At 39.1% G+C, this 13,226-nt stretch overlaps 1 pseudogene; it reads right to left on the minus strand.

Moving 5' to 3' along the window:
- Positions 1 to 4,918: 4,918 nt before the first annotated feature.
- Positions 4,919 to 8,346, minus strand: LOC118623691 (annotated as a pseudogene).
- Positions 8,347 to 13,226: the final 4,880 nt, after the last annotated feature.

Consider the following 13,226-nt stretch of genomic DNA (forward strand, 5'->3'; position numbering starts at 1 on the left):
TATGTAGCCCTGGCTGATTTTGCTCAGTGGTTAGAGTTGGCCCACAGACAGAAGAGTCTCAGGTTCCATTCTGGTCAAGGGCAAGTACCTCCATTTTGGTCCACAGGGCCCTGGTGGGGTCGCGTGGGAGACAACCAGTCAATGTGTCTCTCACATCAATGTTTCTCTCTCTCTCTCTCTTCCTCCCACTCTATCTGAAGATAAGTGAAAAAGTATCCTCGAGGGAGGATTAAAAAAAAAAAGCTCAATATGTAGCCAGTTGATAATATCCAACCCTCATGCCAAGATTCAGTGGGAAAGAAGGACAAGTGATGTAGAGAATTCCTCCAACAAACTGTTCCTATCCTTTTCTTCTTCTCTCCCTCTCCTTATTCATGCCTTCTTTGACAGATCTGAGAGTGCTGCTTTGAAAGATGATTTCAATACCTTCCCCCACAGGGCCAGCTAGGGTATCCTTTGTTGTTGTTTTTGTGTGAGTGTGTAAGCCTGGCCCGCTCCTGGAGAGCCACAGCTTAACAAGGTCTGCTCTGCCTCCATCTAGGTCCCTCAGGAGGCAGTGGAGAACCATTTTTGTTTTCATTTATTTATTTATTTGATTGAGCCAAACCTCATTTACTTTTTCTTACAAATTGATTTTTTGTCTTTTTTAAGGGTGATGTTGTAACTGACTATCCTGTTAAATAGACACCAATATTAAACATGGAGAAATCTTGATTTTCAGTATTTGGGTGATTTGACAAGAGGAAGATGGTCAAAAGCACAGCTTGTGAGTGAGGCAGATATGGATTAAATCTCAGCTTGCCCTTTATAAGCAGTGGGGCTTTAAGCAAGTTTCTTTACATTTTTAAGCCTCAATTCTCTTACCTGTAAAATGGGAGCAATAAACATATCTACCATGAAGTGCTACTGTAAGGATTAAATGGTAAGTGGTTATAAGAAATCCTCAATAAATAAATAATTGTTCAATGATCTTTAACAAACATCCCCTTGAGATTCAATTTTGGATTTTCTCACCTCCTTTGGGTCTCTGCTCATGTCAACTTATCATTTGAATGACAGACACTCACACACACACACACACACACACACACACACTCCATAGCACTTTTTAAAAAAATTAATTTATTTTTGTTACAGATGTTTCTCCTTTTTTCCCCTTGACACCATCCTCTCAGATCCCCCCTCCCACCCCCAGTATTGTTGTCTTTGTCCATGGTTATGAATACATACATGCATATAAGTTCTGTGGTTTATCTCCCCCCCAGCCCCCTCTTCTGAGGTTTGTCAGTCTGTATCCTACTTCTATGTCTCTGGGTCTATACTTTGCTTATTTAATTGTTGTTTTCTTACTGCAGCATAAGCTCCATGAAAGAAAGGATTTTGTTTTGTTCACTGCTGTTCTCCAGGTCGTAGAATAGTGCACATAGTAGACAATTGGTATATGTTGAATGAATGAATGAACAATGAATAAAAGCACTTAGTGTATTACATAGTACTTAATGAGTGCTCAACAACTGTTAGTAGTAACTAGGTTTTTTATATTATTTTGGTAACTTATTTTTAAAAATTGTTTTTCATTTATTGCTTTGAGACAGAGAGAGAAACATCAACTTGTTGTTCCATTTATTTATTCATTCATTGGTTGATTCTTGTATATGCCCTGACAGGGGATAGAACCCCAAACCTTGGCATATGGGACAATGCTCTAACCAACTGAGCTACCCAGTCAGGACTGGTAGCTTATTTTTTTAAAAAGTCAGATAGATATCCTTATGTACTCTAGGTATTCAGTTAATTAGCTATGTAATATTCCCTATAAATAGAAAACAAACTACACTGAGATAATTTTTAAATAGTTTCAGACTTCAATAACTCAGGAAAACAATCCTTTTGAAAATAAGATAACCATATAAATTCATTAAAAGGCTCCCTTTGGAGATAAGAATCCTGTTGTAATAGCAACTGCTAATTACAGGGTGAAGGAGTATGCAGACTGGCATTGTGCCCCAAAACGTAGTCTAGATGTGCTTCTAGTCCAACAAGAGGCAGGCCCTGCCATGTTTCCTGGGAAAAGTGCCTAACCAACTTCCTGAATTGTGAGCAAGCCCTGAGATGAGCGCTAAAGGTAGCTTCTAGCCAACAAATTGAGGCATGGAAATAAAATGCTGTGAATTCTTTTGTGGTGTTTGGCTGCTCTACAGTCTGCTACCTTTGAATATTTAGTCCCAGCTTTGAAATCTCTTTTATTTCTTTTGTTTTTTATTTACCAACAGAATATGATAAAATAAATAAATAAAAAGTTAGAACCACAGGAATGTAGAATTGGAATGTAAATAACAGATAACCGAATCGTGAGGCTACAGTTCCTTCTGCTAGGAACTTAAAATAATGATTCAGAAATTCGTGACTTTTACACCTGCATTTCAATTTGATTTACACACTACAGCTTTAAAGCACTAATCTTTTATTGTTTTCAGATCTACAGTTCGGGCTTCTTCAGAATAAAGTTATTTCCTTTAACCATATATAAATTCCAATATGCAAAAAATTTAGGAAGTTACTAAAAGGCTAAATATAGTATAAATTTTAGAGCAGAAATAATATCTTAATGGAGAACTTTAAATAACATGAATGGCATAAATACTTTTTGATTCATATTTAAAATATAAACTATAATACATTTTAATAAGTGTCTTCTCTCAGGAAATATTTTCCTGTTACTATTTGTAGGCTATTATTATCTATTGCTTTTAGAAAGTATTTCCTAAATTAGTGTAAGAGACCTGACAGATAGAAAGTTTAAAATAAACCTCAGGTTTTATTTCCTTTTTTAGCACAAGGATGTGTTGCCAAGGCAATGGGTAGCAGTTTTATCATTAGTCACATATAATCAAAGTGGATCAGGACTGGAAAAGGCAGCTCTAAACTTGACGGCACTGAACACCACTCTCCAATGAGGACTTTCATTGGCAGTGAGGGTTAAGGTGTTTCTCTTTAATGCAAATGCTCATTTTTGGCTGCTATTTTAGATATATTTTGAGTGTGCAGGTCTGAAAAGTCTTCTTTTTTTAAATCTTTACCCCGAGGATATTTTTCCATCGATTTTCAGATACAGTGAGGGGTGGAGGGAGAGAGAGAGAAACATTGATGCAGGAGAGTCAATTGGCTGCCTCCTGCACAACCCCCACCAGGGCTGGGATCAAACCACAATCGAGGTACATGCCCTTGACCGGAATCAAACCTTCCACCCTTTGGTCCTCCGGCCGAGGCTCTAACCGCCGAGCCTCTAACGGCCGAGCAAAACTGGCCAGGACTGAAAATTATTCTTTTTAAAAGTCCCCAAATGTTTGGGAGGTGGAAACCAGGTGCACAACCACTAGAGCTGGCAATGAGCAAGTTATTCATAGTGATTGAAGCTTTCAAGACATTTCCTTTAATCGTGACTCATGGCATGTGTGAGCTCAGCAGATCAGTTAAAATGATTGCCTTCTGGGCGGATGATTACAGTTGCTACGTCAATGGTTGTCAAATCTCTCACCTGCAGGCCAGAGAGGCTGAAGGGAGGAGACAAGTTGGTCGATTTCTACCACATATTTTTGACATTAAGGACCATGATCCTCACTTCTTTGTCTCCGCTATGAATCTAGCAATGAGATAACTAGCAGGGCTTAATAAATAATGAGTGTAGCCTCTCACCTATAGGCATATTGATTAATTAGTTTGCTTCTGTGTGGGCCCTGGTGCGGCTGAATAACAGGACCCTGAAGAAGGTGGCCTGGCCCGAACAAAGCATCAAAGTGACTTGAGTGCCTAGGGGAGCACAATGTTTAGTGATTTTTAACCTTATGAAAGCAGCAGAGAAGTTCAGTAGATTGATTTTATATGTATAACCTTGTAGAGGAGCTAGCAGTTCAGTGTCATATATTGTTTAAATCATTAAAATTATTGCACTATATATTTTTTATGTGTTTGGAAGTTATTTGAATATGAAATATTTATGGTTATATATGAGGGTATTCTTTCATAAATAATCTGCATTTTAAAATTTGTCTCCTTTTTTTCATACATGCTACTATTACCTTGAAATTCCCAAAACAGAAGTATTACATTCTATATAGAAATATAATACTAAAGTCTGACTTGGATTTTAAAAGCCACCCCCCACCTTGTTTCCTTCTCAAACATCATTATAGAATGGTAGCATGATATAAATGTGTGCTTGAAAGCTAGAGCTGGTTTTTTTTTTATTTTTATAGAGTATATTTTAATATTTTTCTTCATTTATTTTAGAGAGAGAGGAAGGGAGAGGGAGAGAGAGGTAGAAACATCGATGTGAGAGAACATCAATTAGCCACCTCCTACATGCCCCCTACTGGAGATTTTGCCCATAACCTGGGCATGTGCCCTGACTGGGAATCAAACCAGTGACCTCTTGGTGTGTGGGTCGATGCTCAACCACTGAGCCACACCGGCCAGGCCAGAGCTGGGTTAGATTTGTTTCTTTACTATGTGACCTTGGGCAAGTTACTTAAATGTGTGGAGCTTTAAGTTCTTTATTTGTAATGTGGTGTCATTAATACTATTGGCCTTAAAGGATTAGAAAGATTCATTTAAATACTTAATATAAAGCCCTTAGGTCGCTAGTCCATACTTAGTATATCAGTTATCTATAATGCAAAAACCCATCCGAACATTTAAGAGCTTAAAACAGGAATGATTTCCTTCTCATGATTTTGAGGTTGACTCCACAATACTTCTATGGGTCTGGCCTGGGTTCTTCATGTGGCTGAGGTCAGCTGGTGGCTTGGCTGGGACTGGATGGTCTGAGACAGCCATTCTCATGAGTCCGGAGCCTCAACAATTATGGCTGGAACAGCTGGGATGGTTGAGCCTCTCTTTCCCTGTGGCCTCTCATCCTTCAGTAGGCTAGTTCGGGCTTCTTCACAGGTTGGTCTTCAGCAGCATTCTAAGACAGCAAGAGCAGAAGCAATATGCCATTTTAGGCCTAGGCTCTGGCACTTGTTTAATGTAATTTTGATGATATACTCTATTGGCTAAACCAAGTCACAAGACTAGCCTAGATTCAAGGGGTGTAGAAAGAGATACCACTTCTTAAAGGAGAGACCACAGTTTCATAATAAGAAATATGTATGTAAGGATGGGAGGAGATATTGTGGCTATCTTTGCAAATCATCTAACATCCTTACTGCCTAATAAATGGTAGTTGCTATTATTATTATCATAATCATCATCATCATTATTTAAAATTGGTATATCTGTCAGAGGCTGGCAGGATTGTTGTTGTTATCTTTTGATGACTAGAGGAACAAAGCCAAAGAAAAGCAATCTTAATTTACCCAAGATTAGCCTGGCTGGTGTGGCTCAGTGGATTGAGTGACGTCCCATGGACTGAGAGGTCCTGGTTCTAGGTTCCTTTCCTGATCGGGGCACATGTCCCAGGTTGCAGGCTCCATCCCCAGTAGGGGGCACTCACAAGGCAGATGATAGATGTTTCTTTCTCACATCTATGTTTCTCTCTCTCTCTCTCTTCTTCTTTCTCTAAAAAAATCAATAAATTAAAAGAAAATTTACTCAAGATCAGTGGATACAAATAGCTTATTGCCTGTTATATCAGTGGAGTATAAACTCTATTCAGAGGAAACTTGGATTCCATCTTTAGAAATCAAGTGCAGTTAATCCGGATGTGTTTCACTGGATGTGAAGGATTCACTGTCAGCCCTCCACTGGTTTAAAAGTGAATGGAGTTCCAGTTTGTTCACTATCTCAGCGAGGTCACTGATGCTTGAACAATCATTTTTGGATTTTATTCAGATTATACTCATTAATAATTTTAAAAATGAATAAAGATGCAAAATTGAACCTCAGAAGTGATCAATGGTATAATTTAATTTTGTGGCATTTCTACTTATAATGATAAGGGAAAAATACATAATATCTTTAAAAAAATTTTTTTTTCTTTATTGATGTTAGAGAGAGAAGAAGGGAGAGAGAGATAGAAACATGGATGAGAAAGAAAATTGATTGGCCACCTCCTGCATGCCCCCTACTGGGGATCGGGCCCACAACCTGGGCATGTGCTCTGACAGGGAAATGAACTGGCAACCTCTTGGTGCATGGGTGGATGCTCAACCACTGAGCCACACCAGCCGGGCACATGATATCTTTATAATAGTAAGAATGAAAGTATACTATTCACTTGGAATATAGTTGCTATAGTCCAAAAGAATAGCAATTGCCTAGAGTGATATGAATAAGAAGGACCAATTGTCAGTCCAACCCCCTTATTTTACATTGTTAGGCTGCTATACAAAATACCATAAACTGGCTGTCTTAATAATAATAAACATTTATTTCTTAAGTTCTGGAGGCTGGGAAGTCCAAGATCAAGACACTAGCAGATTCAGTGTCTGGTGAAGACCCACTTCTTGGATCACCGAAGGTGTCTTTTTGCTGTGCCCTTACATGGCAGATGGGGAAAGTATCTTTCTGGGGTCTCTTTTATAAAGCACTATTCCCATTGATGAGGCTCTACCCCCTCCCCCACACCCATCAACCTCACCCCTGACCCAAGCACTTCCTAAAGGCCCCACCTCCTAATACCATCACAGTGGGCATTAGGTTACGACATATGGATTTTGGGCATGAAAACATACAGATCATAGCAATTATGTTTTGTTCTCTTTTATTAGATTTGCAGCATAAGCCCCAATTTAAAAATTGTCCAGATGAGGTTGGGTGTGTGTGTGGGGTGGAGGTAGTAAATTATTTTTTTACTTCTATATGAAATACACTTGTGAATTATTCTTTCCTTTTCATAGAAGATGTTTTCCTGCACAGGGATTGACATTTTTCTGTCATTCAGATTTGTTTATATCTCCTCCTCAGAAAGAGTTTCCCTGGTCAACTAGTCTTATTATTATTATTTTTTAAGGTTTCCAATGAGTTGTTTATTCACTATTTTTGATGACTATAAATAACTGTGTCCATTATGGAAAAGAAAGTGTACATTTTCATGACTTGGGGATGGATTTTCTGAAGTCGTCTTCAATAAGGCAAAAACTTAGGGGGAAAAAAAATCACCTGAATGTTGGAATTCAGTTCTTTATATAAAATCTCTCGTAAAAACAAAACAGAATAAAAACAAACCGAAAAAAAAGGTCAGGGTAAAAATTTTTTAAAATGAAAAGAAAGGACAGAACAGAAAACAAGGGCAGAGGACTAATTTCCTCCCCTTTACTGAAAGAGCTTCTAGCTTTTCAACCATTTCTCGGCATTATCGTTTTGCCCAGTCCTCCTTTTTCTCTCTCTTCGCTCTCTTGCCTGCATTTTTCAAACTGTTTGAATTTTGTGAGTTTTCAGCATCAAGGAAGTGGATGGCCAGCAGCTTCGGCTCGGGGCGCTGTCAGCACAGTCGGCGTTGGGTGTTCGTGGGTGTTCGTGGGTGTCCAGACCCAGGCTTGGCCACTGCCTGAGTTTGGCTTCAGCCCCATCATTGGCGTGATCTCGTGGTTGGCGCATATCTTCAGGTCTTGTCCCCCCTGAAGAGGAGGCGGACGGTCCCCTTAGGCTTTAGGAACTTGACGTCTCCGTGCCTCGTTCCTTCCCTTCTGGGAGATTGTTCTCCGAAGCAAATTCAAACCGCTTTGCCCGCATTTTGAAAAGCTCTTCATCTTCTTCCAGCATTTTAATTTCTTGCTCAGGAAGAAAAACTGTAGGTTCAAACCGAGGGTCGTGGTTGGCTGGTCGGCATGCTCGTGGAGGTGTCGCGGTCCTCAAGGGCGTCCTTGGCGGCGGGCTCAGCCTCCTGCAGCAGCTCCCTCGCTCCGAGGCTGGCGCAGCGCCTCCTGCCGGCCTGCTGATCACCTGGTCTGTGTAGCTACCCTGGCATCTCCACAAGCACTTGCCAGGGCCTGATAGTTCTCTTATTTGCAGGAGTGTGTATGTTCGCATGCATTGTTCCCCTGCTAGAATGTAAGACCCATGCAAGCAGAAACTTTTTCTTGTTCACCAATTCATCTGTCATTCTTAGAATCCATACAAAGAGTAAGCTCACAGGACTTTTACAATAAATGCATAATAGAAATACGCTTACATTTTGATTCTTCTCTCTCCTTTTTTAATAGAGTTTCAATGTGGGGATAAATCTTTTAGTGTTTTTTATATGGTTTATAATAAAAGATAGGATTCTGCGGTTTATTTACTTACTTTATTTCTTTATTTTTATTTTTAAACTTAATGCTCTGAGTAACAGTGTGTTACTGAGGGTAAGGTTAAGCAATTACCTGTTTTCACAATTTGTTGTAGCTCCAGTAGCCTGAAACCCATTGCTTACTACTGATTTCTGGCAAATCTCCTAGAGCCACGCCCTAAATCCTGTAAAGGGCAAAGACCTTTCGAGAAGCCCTGGATTGTTGTGGTTTCAGGGATAGTCTAGACAGGACACACAATTCTACATTCCTGAGTCCACTTGTATTATCTTCACAACCCACGTTTTTTGAAATTCTTCAATCACTATTGAATTGAACTAAACCAGTTCAAATTAGAGCCTGTCCAGGTCTGCTCTTTTTAAGCTTAAAAATCTTATATTTCAGGTAGCAGGGCACCTTTTGAAGAAATATTCTAGCCATAGAACCAAAGTCAAATGGGAATCCTAGTGATTTCTTGGTAATAAAGAACAAAAGTAAGAAAGAAGTCCCTCTGAAGTTGTGACTGTGGCAACAGCTTCTAAAAAAAAAAAAAGTTCAGAATGATTTGCTGAGTATTTTGATTGATCCTGCTCATATTTCAGTGTTCTAGATAGAGTTCAGCAGAAACCTCAAACTTTGGGGTCATGAATAACAAGGCAAGGGATAACTCAATAAATCAAATTTCCGAGATGTTTTCAGGAAAGTATTTAAGTGAGAAAATGACCCTGGCAACAGTCAGTTGCATAAGGGATCAAAGCAGTACTAGATATCCTGGCATTCTAAGATGTACCCCATCATCCTCACCCTAGTAAGCTGACTCTATTTCACAGACTGGAACTCTACAGCACAAACATTCTGAAGCAGCCTGGCTAAAATTCTCATCAGCCTCTAAATTACTGGTGCTCATTTCCACTTACTTTGAGTGGCTGCCTAGTTTATTTCTACCCATCTCTTAAGGTCCAGTTCATGCTTTCTCTCCAGAGCAAGGCTGACTTCATCTGTCCTCAGGGTTTTCTCCTTGCCCCACCCTACACTTCTTAGAATCATTTAGTTTTGTTTTGCTCCTGAGAATTAAATGAGATGACATTTTTTAGGAGCTTAGCTTAGTGTCCTGAATAAAGATGCTCATTTTATGATTGCTTGCTTATAAGATACTTAAAATAAAAAACAAGGGGATAAAAATGAATAATAATGCATGATATATAAAGAAATATAGCATAAAGACTATATGGAAGTAGATGAACCTATAATATTTTTTCCTACTCTGCTGCTTAATAGTTATTTAATCTTGGTGAGGTTGTTAGACTTCCCTAAACCTTAGGTCTGCCTTAATGATGGGGCTAATAAATACTACCACATTTAATAGGATTAATAGCACAAGTAAAATATCAGATATGAACATTTTTCATAAATCATGAAGTGCTACGTGACCATTAAAGTTATCTAGCCTATTTTAGAATTTTTAGCTATGTGTCATCAAGGAAACAGATTGTTTTAAAGCCAGCAATATGCAAGACAGCAGCTAGGAGGTTGATATCTAAAAGGATAAGGTACATTCTTGTCCTGGAGGCTTTTCCACTGTAGACTGTAGATAGGGAGATAAAACAAAAATACGTAAAAGTTAAATAACAGTAGCATGTCAAAAATTATTCAAAGCCACGATAAAGGAAGTGCTACTGGGTGATGTGCCGAATAAATTGGAAAGATGAACAGTATTCCTGAAGTCGCAGGAGATTGCTTTCTTGCAGGGAAGATGTTTGTAGTGACTGTGGTTGGGTATAATTGAGCTGAATCTTTGGAGTGGGTGGGACTTGATTATGTGGAACGTGGGTAGAAGGTATAAGAAGGTGGGCAGCAGAAGTGTGGAGGTAGAAGAAAACCTGATAATTGGAAGGCTGATAAGAACCTAGTCTGACTAGAGTAATTCCGGCTCCTTTCCCAGACCCAGATGAACATTAGAATCAAAGAAAAAAACTCCAAAAATTATGCAGAATCCTGGGCTCCATTGCAGACCAGTTAAATCAGAATCTCAGAGGTAGTATCTGGAATCTGTAGCTTGAAAACACTTTCAGTGTGATTCTGACAAACAGCCAGGTTTGGGAACTGCAGGTAAAAAGGATTAATGGGCCATAATGCAAGACGTTTAGTTGAAGTCCTAACTCCAAGGCTTTGAATGTTAAGAATAGGTTTTGTACTGTATACAAAAGTACTTCTCAAACTTTAGTAAGTATGGATACCTTTTATTTATTTAATATATATATTCTTATTGATTTTAGAGAGAGAGGAAGGGAGAAGGAGAGAGATAGGAACATCGATGAGAGAGAACATCGATTGGCCACCTCCTGCATGCCCCCCACTGGGGATCAGGCCCACAACCTGGGCATGTGCCCTGACCAGGAATTGAACTGGAGACCTTTTGGTGCATGGGTTGACGCTCAACCACTGAGCCACACCAGCCGGGCAGTATGGATACCCTTTAAAGGGAAAAATGTCTCTGGAAACCCTATGAAAAACCTGAAATTAGTTAGCAGAGAGTCATGGAGGAGTGACCGTGCTTTTGAGGTATGACTCTAAGATACTCATCTACTTACTTAGAGTCTCTGGAATGGCCTGGAAGAGAAAAGTAAGTGGAGATGAGCAGATAAACGAAGATCCCACAGAGGTGGTGCAGGGGTTATGGGGGTCATAAGAGGAATTTGGGACTCTAGAGTGTGTATTTTTTTCAGCCCCAGGAAGGAATAGTAGCAGAAGCATTGGTTATATGGGAGGGATTTTTTGCACTATTCAAAAGACCCCAAAGAAGTTTGGTTGTTTAGGGGGTTAAGACTGCTTCTTTTCTTTTCTCTGCCTCCTTTTGCTCTTAAGTAATTCTTGGGACACTTTTTCCAGTGATTTGCTTAGGAATCCCAAATTTCTAGTCCTGCCCTTAAAAAAGTATTCCTATATAACTTTTCTCTGGTCAGCTCCCAAGTTTAAAGCAGTGGCTTTGAAAGCATAGTGTACAGACCCTTCAGTTTCCCTGAGATCCTTTGATAGAGTTCTGCATAGGAATACTATTTTCGTAATAGTAATGCTACTGAAACTTGACCTGCCTTTTCGACTCTGTTGACCATTGCACAGATGGTGGAGCACAGTGGTGGGTACAACTGCTGGCCAGACAGTGGTCCTGCACGGCACTCGGTCACGGCCACTGTAGTCTTCACTGCCATGCACTTGGTAAAAAAGAAATCTGCTTTCACTTAGTAGTATCCTCGAGGGACCAGTAAAAATTATTAATGTTACTAAATCTTTATCTTTGAGGGCGTGCCTTTTAAAAATGCTGAATAACAAATTTGGAAAGACATAAAGAACTTCTGCTGCATAAAGAGGGTTGTTTTGAGGAAAAGCATTTGTTCAACCGAGTTGTAAGTGAAATGAGTCTCTTTTTTCATGAGATATATTTTACTTGTAAGGACTGACAAAATATTATTCAAGCTTGAGTAATGGGCAGGTTTGTTTGCTTGTTTTGAAAATAAATGAAGTAAGCCTGTCTATTCAAGGACACCAACTCTAAGTATTTGTTGCAAATGATGAGGTTCAAGTTCTAAGTAAAAAAGATTTTGAAAAACGTGTATCTGCCCCTTTGAAAGCTTCTCATTTTTTTTTTTTTCTGATGAGATTGATGGGGATATTACCAATTAAGATCTTTTTTGTTGTTGTAAAATAAGATGTTTATCAACATTTGGAGGAGATATATAACTCAGAGAACCAACATTTCTAATGTTACAATCATGTGTGGATGAAAGAGCTATTCAAAGTGCTGCATAGATATATAGACTTTAATGTAACCAAGTAAGAACATTTTATTCATATAGTTTCAGATCCCACATCACAGCTGACCTTTAAGATTCCACCATTTGTTAAGTTTTCATGTAGTATCCAAGAAAATGCCCATAATTCTTAGAAAAGGCTATTGAGCCACTCTATCCCCCCCTTTTTTTATCCTCACCTGAGGATATTTTTGCATTTATCTTCAGATAGAGTGAGAGGAAGAGAGAGAGAGAAACATCAAGTGGCTGCCACCCACACGACCCCAACCAGGGCCAGGGACAAACTGCAACTGAGGTACGTGCCCTTACTGGGAACCAAACCCGGGACTCTCTGGTCCACAGGCTGATGCTCTAACCATGGAGCCAAACCGGCCAGGGCTACTCTACCCCTTTTTAACTACCTCTCTGTGTAAGGCTGGGGTTTCTTCTTATACTTCAGGAAAACAACTTGCCACAATAGATTGAATTTGAGCAGCAGTGAGAATCTATCTATTTTATGTTAGCTGCAAATATACAAAGATTCTACTCTTGTCACTAACTTTTTATTTTGGAAGATATAATTATCTTTTCAAGAAATGTGCTATTTATGTTAATAGGTAATGGCTCCATTGTCTTATTTGTTTTTCTTTATTGATTTTAGAGAGAGAAAGAGAGAGGGAAAGAGAGACAGGAATATCGAGGAGAGAGAACATTGATCGGCCGCCTCCTGCATGCCCCCCACTGGGGATCAGGCCCACAACCTGGGCATGTGCCCTGACCAGGAACTGGCAACCACTTAGTGCATGGATTGATGCTCAACCATTGAGCCACACCAGCCGGGCAAGCTCCATGGTCTTAAAAATTCTCAGTTTTAATTTCTAATACAATGAATATTGATGACATGACCCACACAATTATTGTTCTCTGGGTTCTCTAAAAGTGTAGTCATAGAGACCAAAATGTTTGAGAACTGCTGGTTTAATTGAAATCGCTCTACCTATTCCTATATATATATATATTTTTTAATCTCATGGGAGGCTGATGACAAAAATGATCACAGCTATTCCTCAAAAAGTTAAACATAAAATTAGCATATGATCCAGCAATTTCACTCCTAGGTATATATCAAAAAGAATTAAAAATTGGTACTCAAAACAAATTCATGTACACATACGTTCAGAGCAATATTATTCAAATAAGACAAAAGGTAAAAATAAGCCAAATGTTTATC

Source organism: Molossus molossus, unplaced genomic scaffold (genome assembly GCF_014108415.1).
Source record: "Molossus molossus isolate mMolMol1 unplaced genomic scaffold, mMolMol1.p scaffold_m16_p_10, whole genome shotgun sequence".
Taxonomy (NCBI): Eukaryota; Metazoa; Chordata; class Mammalia; order Chiroptera; family Molossidae; genus Molossus; species Molossus molossus.